Source organism: Catharus ustulatus, chromosome 1, assembly GCF_009819885.2.
Source record: "Catharus ustulatus isolate bCatUst1 chromosome 1, bCatUst1.pri.v2, whole genome shotgun sequence".
Taxonomy (NCBI): domain Eukaryota; kingdom Metazoa; phylum Chordata; class Aves; order Passeriformes; family Turdidae; genus Catharus; species Catharus ustulatus.
Genome location: NC_046221.1, coordinates 140,247,036 through 140,257,963, shown reverse-complemented (window position 1 = coordinate 140,257,963; position 10,928 = coordinate 140,247,036). Strand labels below are relative to the sequence as shown.

Below are 10,928 nucleotides of genomic sequence, written 5' to 3'. Positions count from 1 at the left end.
AAGAAAGATGGGGAGGGACTTTTTACAAGGGCACGTAGTGGCAGGACAAGGGGTAGTGGCTTTAGACTGAAAAAGTGCAAGCTGAGATTAGATATAAGGTGAAACACTGAAACAGGTTGCCCAGAGAAATGGTGGGTGTCCCTCTCCTGGAAGTGTTCAAGGCCAGGCTGGATGGGGCTTTGGGCAACCTGATCTCATGGAAGGTGTCCCTTTCCCATGGGAGAGGGATTGAAAGCATGTGATCTCTAAGGTCTCTTCAAACTGGAACCATTCTATGATTCTATGATCCTGCCTGGTTGTCTCTGTCAGCTCTTTAGGGAACCAGCAAAATGGGTTTTTTTAAATGTTTTGTGACCATCAAAATGCATGTGTTGTATTGTCCCCTTTTGTGAAAAGGCTTTTATAAGAATTAAGAACCATTAAAATCTCTCAGGTGCATGCATTTTTGTCAGACCAATAGAAAGGAATGCCTTACACAGTGTTGAGAGATGTCTTTTTAAACTGCAAACCAAACTTTATGTAATATTGTACAAACATTGCCATTAAGTGAAAGAATACATCTGTAAGTTATGATACAATTTTATTGGTGGGTGTTGACATGAAGTTTCAGCCTTCTATATTGGATTAATATGTGGGATTATGTGCAACACTTGCAGTAATCAGTGGGGTTTTAAAATTCATCACATTATTTTTGTTTTATTAAACAGTCACAGGTTTCCTAGCTAATTGTAAATATCTTCTTTTTATTACATGAGTTTTAGACAGTGGGGCTGCCTTATTCTACTGTAACAATTCTCTGAGCCCTCTTCACTGCTTTGCACTGAGGGTCAGGGGGCAGCCCAGGATCTCAAAGGGCTTTGCCCCTAATATCAAGTGGCCAAGAAAGCCCCAGTGCAGTGCTGGTGTTGGTTGTTGGTAAACTGTGCTGGAGATGCCCTACTCTCTCAATGCCGTGTAAAGCAGCGCTGGCTTTGCAGATCCCAGGCTCACAGAATGATTAGAAGGGACCACTGAAGGTCATCTAGTTCAATTTCCCTGCTCAAGCAAGGTTCCCCAGAGCATGTTGCTCAGGATTGTGTCCAAAAAGCTTTTGAATAACTCCAGAGAAGGAGACTCCACAATCTTTCTGGGCAACCTGTTGCAGTGTGGAGCTTTCTATGCACCAGTTTCTGCTCATTGCCTCTTGTGCTGTTACTTGGCACTCCTGGGAAGAGTCTGGCTGCCTCCTTTTGATACCCTCCTTCAGATACTGATAGATGTTGATAAGGTCCCTTCTCAGTCTTCCTTTCTCCAGGCTCAGCCTTCCCTCATAACTGAGGTGTTCCAGTCCCCTAATCATCTTTGTATCCCTTCATTGGACCACTCCAGGAGTCTCATGTCTCTCTTGCACTGAGGAGCCCAGAACTGGACAGAAAACTCCAGATGTGCCTCACCAGGGCTGAGTAGAGGGGCAGGATCACCTCACTTGACCTGCTGGCCACACTCTTCCTATCACCCCAGGATACCTCTGTCCTTGGCCACAAAGGCACACTGCTGGCTCATGGACATTTTGATGCCCACCAGGACCTTCCCTGCAGAGCTGCTTCCCAGCAGGTCACCCCCATCCTGTACTGGTCCCTGGGGTTATTCCTCCCCAGGTGCAGGACCTGCATTTGCCTTTGGGTTTCAGATGGTTCTTCTCTGCCCATGTCTCCAACCTGCTGAGGCCCTTCTGAAGGGCTGCACAGCCCTCGGGGGTATCAGCTGCTCCTCCCAGCTTTGTGCCCCACTGAACTCGCTGAGGAGGCATCTGCCGCTTCATCCGAGTTATTGATGGTAAGTTAGACAACACTGGACACAGAAATGAGCCTTGGGGAGCACCATGAGCTACAGGCCTCCATCTAGACCCTGTGTCACTGACCACAACCTTCTGAGATCTGCTGTTCAGACAGTTTTCTTTCCACCTCACTGTCCACTCATCCAGACCTGATGAGCTCAGAAGCATTTTCTTGCTGCTGACACTTGGTCTTTCCTCCTTGCTTCTTACAGGTGATAGTCTTTATCTTCTCCAGCATCTTCTGTGTCCTACTCCTGGCACATACATGTTGTGGGGCTCTGGTAAGGTGGAGAGAAAGAAAAAAAGGAAATTAGGAGGAAGGAGTGGATTTTAGCTAGAGTTACAAGGAAATTGGAGACGCTGGTGTTGTGTCTCTTCCCGCAGGAGAAGGCTGCACAGGTGAATCAGAATGAGGTGGAGACATGCGCTGCTGTGTCCCCCTTCCCGTGATGTTTGGCCAGGAGCAGCTGGAGATGCACAGGTCAGCAGAGGCTGAAGGACACGAGGCTGAGCTGGCCAGGCAGCTCCGGGGCCAGCCCACAGCCCTGCTCGGCTGCTGCCCATCACTACAGCACGGACCACTGCTGCCTCGCCCCAGTCCGGGCACAGCCACCAGAGTGTCCCTGTGGCTATGAATAAAACTTCAACCGCGTGTCGCTTGAAAAGACCCTAATTTTAGCTAGCCAGCGCATCGCTGAGGTGCCTCCTCACCCTCCGAGGGCGGCTCCCCTCGGCTCGGGCACACCAGGTGTGCAGTACCTTCCTTCCCGCGGGGCCGGGGCTGCGGGAGGCGAGGGGCAGGGCAGGGGACGGGACCGGCAGCTGCGGGCGGCCGCGGCTCGGGCTGCGATGTGCGCGCAGTGTGACAGATGACCTATTGAAATAATTTGGGAGCAGGGCTGGCGTTGCCAGGACAACCAGCGCTCCTGGGCCATGTGACGGCCCTTGACGTCAGGGGAGGCTGAGCCTGCGGTCCGGCCGCGCCGTCAAAGCCGGGAGAGACTCACACGGAGAGAGCCGGTGGATGCTGGAGCCATCCCCGCCGCCGCCGCTCGACCTCGGGGCTGCCGGAGCATGGACTGCTAAAATCGCCTTTCTGCAGCGTGAGGTAACCGCCTGCTCTATGTTCTCATCAGGTTTCGATTATTTTCCTTTTAGAAGAATAGAATAGAAAGCGGCTTGTATCAGTGTCTGATTTTTTTTTTTTTCACTTGTTTGTTTTGGCTGGAAGTTTGCCTTGATGAGCAAGCCCAGCGCTATCAGATAAATGCAGAGCAGCTTCCAGTTACTAATTCTGTGTGTAGACGGCAAAACGGAGTTAAATATAGATTAATGATCCATGAAAGGAGAATAAAACTATATCGTTCTCATTTGACACTTTAGGAATATAAATTAACGTGAGTAATCCTGGGCTGATGCATTCGGGAGTAAAAAGAAATGATGTTTAGGCATCGTGGTTTTTATACCTCTGTTGGAATTTGTAGTTTTTTAATGCTGCCCGGTTCCGGCGGGTTTGTACCCAATGTGTCCAGTGAGGGGAAGCCAGCAGTCAATGCAGCCAGCTTAAAACAGCTTCAAATCCAACTCTCAAAGTTGGAGCATTGAAATCATCTTTGTTCGCGCGGAGTCCCCGCACCCTGCGCTCCCCGGGCTCTCTGCCCCTCTCCCGGGGCACGCGGCTCTCCTGCCTGGAGAGTGTTTACAGAGGAAAGGAAGAATCAAAACCTTCCTGAAAAATTATCTGAAATATGCCAAGAGAGCAGCATTGCTGTACTACAGGCTTTTACACTCTTTCTCACAAGCACACACACACAGGGCTTGTTTCCTCTCTCTCTCTCTCTCTCTCTCTTTTTTTTTTCTTTTTTTTTCCTGTTGTGCATTGAGAGCAGTTAGAATAGCTAAAAAAAGAACTGCAGCATAAGCAGCATGATTTTTCAATCACCACAGTGATTGAAAAATGAAATGCTATTTGAGTCTTTTTGTAAAAACAAGAGGGAGTTTGAGTCTGTTTCTGTATTGCACTTACTGCGAGGTGGCTCTTGTGGGGAAGGATATCCCAGAGCTCCTGAAGTTCAGTGTCACAGGCTGAGTTTGTTTGTGTGGGAACATATAGATTTGCTTTAAGAACAGATTACAGCTGAAGCATCATGTGCGTTGTTTCCTGGAAAAGTATGTTAGATCTTTCTTATCTTCTCTAATTATATACTCCTGTTCCCTTCCTCCCAAAGTTCAAAGGGTTTATCAATGATGGGAATGATTCTCTAAAGCAGCTGCTGGTCTAAAATGATGTGGAGCTACAAAACAATTTAAAACACAGAGCAGTAAAATATATTTTTAAAAAATCTATTAAAATTATTCTAACATTATCAAATGCAGCATAAGTAATTGTTTCAGAAAGAAAGCCAAGACAGACACTAAAACTCGAGGCACTTCTCTAAGGAAGTTATGGCTTAGTGCTCTGAATTTCACTGCATTTGGCATTCTAAGCAGAGAACAAGGAAAAATGCTGAAATGTCTGAAATGTCTAAACCATTTCACTTGGTGTTATCAGTTCTTTCCAGCTCAATTCTTATGCCCTAAAATATCGTTGTTGGGGGGGCTGAAATATTTCAAATTGTCTTTCTTGAATTTTCCACCTGATGCTACTGCACCAGTGCATGAGAAATCTCTCCTGGTCCTCCTAGGTGAGTTTTACCCAGGTTTGCAGGAGCCTTGCAGTGCTGGAGGTGTTGGCACCCTGTGCACAGCCTTGCCGTGCCTTGGGCTCTTGGTGTCCCTGCCGGGGTGACCCACCTGGGCTGAGCTGGGCACGGCTCCTCCCCAGCTGCTGTGGGGAGCTGTGTCTCAACCCACAGCAGTACATCCCCCTCCATCCATCCATGTGAGCTCTCCAGACTGGAGAGGAGGACAGGGAGGTGGTTTATACAGCCCACCACCCTCTGAGGTCTGCCTGTTCACCAGCTTATGCTGCTCGAGCAAGACTGCAGAGGGACCAGGGCATGGAGTGTGGGGACAGATCTGAGCTGAGTGGCACCTGCCATTCGAGAGAAGTCATTCACCCTCATGTCTGCAGGATTTGACTCCATGTGTAGCTGCCATCACCTCCCAGACTTGACTTGAGTGATGATGCTCAGTGTGGGCTGAGGCTTATGCTCATTCATTTAGGTTTGGATACCGTGTCCTGGAGCATCTGATGCCTTGAAACCACCTGTAAGGGGAAAAATAATTGATGCAACTTTTACTCAAGAGCTATTCATTAGAAATACCTTAAAAATACCTTCCTCATCTCCAGGTGGAACATATCTTTCTTTACATATCTTTCAGACATATCTTTCTTTAGCCATACTGAGGTAGTATTGAAAAGGCTGTAACTTGATCTTAGAGTGAAGGATGATAAACTGCTTCACATTTTAGCAGAAGGGTCCTATACATGCTGTGGCAAGAGGTCTGAGAGACAACGTTATAGGGGAAGCTGGTAAGTGCCACTAAGGTAGCACAGGGATGCATCCTGGCAGAGTGACAGCTCTGTCCCCTCTCGATGAGTCTTTGGGGGCTTTGGGCATCTCATCACCAGGCTCCACCCATTTTGCCCAAGAGATGGGAATGAGTTACAGGCAGGCAGGGAGCTCACAGGCAGTGCCAGAATCTGCAACTGGACGTGACACAGGTCCCTGCTCAGGAGGGAAGGGAATGGTGTGAGAGTCATCCTGGGGCTATGTGCCTCTGCTTGATGATTTCATGCTCTTTTTCACTGCTCAGCTCTGTACCAGACCTTTTGGACAAACACTCAGGTTTACCTTGGCAGAGTGTAAAGTTGCCAGGCAATGCAATGCTAAGCATCCTGCCATCTCTGTGCTTCCACCCACCATGAGAAAGGAGCAAACAGCCTGTAGGTTCCTTCCCACCAGCGAGAGGGGAAGGTGGCTGGAGCCCATCCTTCACCTTCTGCCCAACACCACAACTGTGACACTCACAGTTTACTTGGGCTTGGAATCCTCCGACATAAAGAGAAAAAATGTGAGATGCACGTGGGCTTGGCAGCACTCCATCTTCTTTTAGGGAGTGTAGACTGACCCTCCTGCTTCCCATCAACCTTCATGCCATTTGCAAATATCACCCCTTTGCACACACATGAGGAAGGGGTGATCTGCTCCTACAGTCCCCTTGTCCATGGTGGAGGGTGAGCACATCAGCAGTTCCCGAGGAACTGGAGCACTTCACCTTAGGAAAGACCTTGGCTAAAGTCACGTCTGACATCTCCTCAAGTCACTTCTCACACAACTGGATACAGCAGGGAAATCAAAAACAGATGTGAGCTGTTGATGCCTCTAGCCTCATAATAATAACACACTCAGTGTGCTCTACCTTCATCTGCTTGAGTTGATGGGCAATGACAATCTAAATTTAGCCTGGAATCAAAATAAAACCTAAAAACCCCTTGAAATGCAGAATACTCCTTGAATTTTTTCAAACAGAATACAATTTCTACTGTTTTTTTAAAGGTCCTAGCTACTGCTTAGGCAATATTCATGGGGGGAATAAAATCCTCTGTAGGGGGTGGCTGTTGTCAGTGGGAACTGATGTTTCAGTATGGAGTTTCAGGATCTTAAATTACTTATTGCAGAAACTGGTTCCCACTCTGATAAAAATCATTACATTGTGCTAATTTAATGTCTGCATCAACATTAGGAACCACTGGTTTAATGATAGCTGAGCTGCAGTAGAGATTTGGCATTTTAACCAACAGTTGCTTTTCCACACAGATGCCATGTGCAGGGTACTCTGAATGCAAAATAAAAGTTGACCTGACTGTTGGTTCCAAACTAAAGCAACAAAAATCCTAACTCTGGAATGTTTTTGGTAGTCATATTTTAGAAATAATCTTCTATGGTGAGCCAAAATCTATGCAGACAGTTATAGTCAGATAACAGTTTGAAAAATAGACTATGTTTTGGCTGTACTTTTGCTGCTGTTAAATTTATCTTCTTAAATAGCAGGGAGTATGAGTTGAGGGTTGAGAAACAGTAATTTTGTAATTATTTTATATGGATTGAATTATTCTGTCATCAAATTTGCATTTCAGACAGCATTACAGTATGAAAATATAATTAGAAACCGTAATTCAGGAATTGCTGAATGTGATATTTCCCAGAGGGAGCACTGTGAAGAAGCTGCCCTTACTACAACTTTAGCAAATATCGAAATCTTATAGGTGGAAAATGTGAAGGCTGAATTGTAAAAGTTCCTCTCTCTTCTGTGGTCTTCTCACACTGTCAGCTTTCTGCTGAACTTCATTTTTTCATGAGATTCATTTCCACAGAATCATCTAATCATTACGAGCTGAAGGGCTCAAATCCTGTTCTGCTGAATTTCAGTCTGGCTGTGCTGATAGCTGCTGAATTGCTTTCAGCCACAAAATGACACTGAGATAATGTAGGGATCTGATTTACATGTAGAAAAACCAAGAAGCAGTGTAGTTTGGTCTGAAATGCTGGTTCCAATTTGCCCAGCACCTGAAATTCGCAGCCACACCTAATTCGCAGAAGACAGCTGAGGATGCAACTTGGTTTAGCTCTATTTGTCTTCTTTTGTAGTTCAGTATTTTTTGCAGTACATGTTCATAATGTTGTGCCAAGTTATATCTGTATAAAAGCCACTGATATCAATCCTTATGGCTTTTATTCTTGTGACAATCTATGGCTTATCATAGACATACTAACTGGAAACAAGTTTTTTTAGCTGGGCTTGTGTTGATAAATCCCATGCACTTTTGTTTGAGAGATGCACTTTTTAAGGAGAGCATCATCCATGGCCAGTTTATCACCTTGTAAGGTCAGCTCCTTATGTGAAACCAAGCCTGTGATGCACACAGCATGGATGGCTTTGGGAGGGGGAAGAAGCTGAGTGCGGGGCATGCTTGATGTCCCCATACATCTGTCACAGTCCTGCTGAGTTACAGTCACAGAGGAAATGTCAGGACAGGAAAAGGAGAACTGTGGACCTGCGGCTCCAAGGATGGCATGGATAACTGGTGACATGGTTCCTAGTGACCCAGGGACACTGTCACCCCTAGACTGCTCTGAGAATCAAGAATGCTTTCCCATGGCTGCCCAGGACCACCTACCTGCACCCAACTGCACCCTGACATTTTGCCTGGGGGCTGGGGAAGATGTCTGTCCCATAGCTCACATTTTGGGTGATGCACATCCTGCTGCCCATGTCTGGTAGTTGCAATGTGAGCACAGGACAGGAGCTTCAGGCTGTCACTGTTAGGGAGGGTGCCAGGTTGGCTCTTCAGGGACAAGTGGCCTTGCTTGAGCTGCAAGTGCTGTTTTACAGAAAGGACATGAACAGTTTCTGAACTGTGTTTTTGCACATTTACTTAGGAACTGCGAAGGAGCAGCGTTTCAACTGACTGTGTCTGCACATAGGAGCTGAAAGGCTTGGAGACAGGTTTATACCTGCCACATGTGTCACAAAGCCTCTTAGCTGTGTGCTGAGTTTCATTGTCAAGAGAATGGGGCTTTGGGAGTGCGCCAGAGCCAGGCTGTCCAGCCACAGGGGCAGGGTGGAGCAGGAGGGAGGGGACAAGGAGGGAAGGAGAGCCCTTGGCAGGGCTGACTGAGTGTGTGCTGGCAGGATGTGTGCAGGGCAGGCTCTGTCACTGCTCCTGCACTGCTGCATCTGCCCATGCAGGGACCTCTGGCAGTGCTGCCTCATGTCCCTGGGCATCTGCAGAACAGGCCAGACATGACTTCTGTGAAACAGAGCTGTCTGAAGGAGTCAGGAGAGTGAAATGCTCTGGCTGTGTTAGCAATGGTGCAGTGATGTTGTTCAGCTGCTGTGTGATGTAGCTGTGGCTAACAGGGCTGCTCTGTCTTCTGGGCACTGGGTTCAAGGTAGGGCTGGAGGGAACTGCAGACAACCCTTGTGCAGTGCCTGATACTTGACAACAGTAGTTTCATGCTTGTTCTACTGTTATAAATAGAAGAGAGCAACTTTTGGAGACACCTAACATTACTTGTAGAGAGGTTTTATTAGACAAAGCAGATCAGGTGGTTTACAGGCTGTCACCCAAGAGAATACAAGTTACAGCTGAAGAAGCTCAAAGTTGGCTTCTTTCCTTACCAGATTCCCTGACTCCTAGAGCAGCAAGATTTCCTGATTGCTCCTCACACAATCTTTCTGCATCTCCTCCAGGATGTGTGCAAAAACACAATGGATCCAGCAGATATGAAGTGTATAACTTCAGCTGAATAACACTCAAAGAGACTTCATGAAGCAATTCAGCTCTAAGAATCTGTAACTCTAAAGAAAATATTCTGCTCATGTTGTGCTCGCAAATCCAAGATGCCAGGGGGACATGAGCACAAAGCTGTTGATTATTTCCACAACTGCTCTGTGCTTCCTATCACAACAGTATTCTTTTGTGCAGAACAGCAGCATGATTGCAGAGCCCTCTTTAGCTTTACCATCTTCACAAGCCCAGGTCCAATTAGAGCAATTATATCTCAGCAGAGGCACTGTCTGCTGTCCTCTGGACCTGTCTGTCAAGTGTCCTATTCATCGCTGTTTATCTTGTATGAGGCTTTTCATGCAAAGTCGTTCTGACCCTATTGAAACAGTCCCACCAGAAGGGTAGCCTGCATTTTTATTTCACAGTCTGATGTGGACGAGAAGAGTGCAAAATTCCAGCTGGCCAAGGATACATCTTTCAGTCTAATCATGATCTCCTCTCACTTGAGTATTATTGCTGATTTAACACAGCACACAGCTTTCATGTTCAATAATTTCACTTCACCCTTCATTTTCAATTACTTTACTGTTAAAAATTGAGAACATTATCAGAATTCACAGTTCTTCCTTGCCATGTTCAAGGGTTTCCTTAATCAAAATCCCCAACGTGAATTGCAAGGCATATAATGTTTGATGGCACATGGTATTAAACCACTTACAGCTCTGATGTCTGTGTAGACTCTCTGGTCTCTGAGATACTGAAGAGTTGCTGGGTAGTGGAAACTTCTGCAGAAAGCTCATTTGTGTTTTGCTTTGCCTCTCCTGAGAGGGCCTGATGAAGGAACTGAGTGACTCCTGCCAAGGAAGTCCCCCTTGTCACCACTAAGGTAAAAGCTGAAAAGCAGAACTCAGTGAAAGGCAGAAGTGCTGGGAATTGGGAAGGTCAGGGGCAATGCAAAGAGGAACTCTTTCTGAACAAAAAAATAGATATTTATTTTCTCATTCTGCTCTTGGAAAGGAAAATCCAGGAAGCAGTGTTTAGGGTCAACTTTATGAAACAAAGAGAATTCTTTTCTGACAATTCAGAAATAAGATTACTTGTGAAAAAGCATCTCCTGTCCCTGCTGCTAGCTCCATGGCATCCATGGGAGTCCTGGCCAACATGCCCAGCAGCACTTGGGCAGAACAGGATTGCTTCAGGAACTGAAAACATGAGCTCAGACCTTGGTCGTTCTTCCTCCAGTATCATCAGGGCAGCGGTTCCCCCACATTTGTTTCCTATTTTGCCTCTCTTCTGCTAGGTTTTAGGCCAGAAGGGCTGTTTTTGTCAGGAGGAACTGCAGAGCCATCTGCAGTAGTGGTCCAGATGTCACCAGTGCCTTCCCTTGGCACAGGATGCTGCAGCCAGGAGAGCCATGCCAGCCCTGACCAGGGCTGCAAAGAGACCTGGCTGATTTGGCCACACCAGGGACAAGAAAAAGTAGGAGCTGATGAAGCAGCAGTCTATCATGGTCCACATCAGCTCCATGGGGGTCTTGGTGAATTTGTTAAAGCCTTGGCAGATTCAGTTTCTTTTCTTGCAGCGATGGTGTTTTCACTGACAGCCTGGGGCAGGGTTCTTTGCTGCTGTGCAGAGCCAGACCCCTCCACTCACCATGGACACACAATGTTTGTGATGCTGCAATTAGAAAAATACAATTCTTTCAGGGATGACAAAAGGTGATAGAAGCAGGGTGACTGCTTGCCTGACTTTTACTTTTTCTGTTAGACACTGAGTCCCTTGCAGAAACCCAGTTCAAGGAATCAATTAGATTCCTTGGTTCAAGGAATCTGATTAGAAATCGAAGAATATTTCACTATTAGTTCACCATGTGCC

General features: G+C 46.6%; 1 protein-coding gene across 1 annotated transcript in view; it reads left to right on the top strand.

The window, feature by feature from the left end:
• Positions 1-2,758: 2,758 nt before the first annotated feature.
• The window catches only part of NCALD (neurocalcin delta), a 57,534-nt gene continuing 49,364 nt past the window's right edge, over positions 2,759-10,928 (top strand). The window contains exon 1 of the mRNA XM_033053739.2: positions 2,759-2,924. The gene's annotated coding sequence lies outside the window, so the exon portion shown is untranslated. The remainder of the gene's footprint in view (positions 2,925-10,928) is intronic.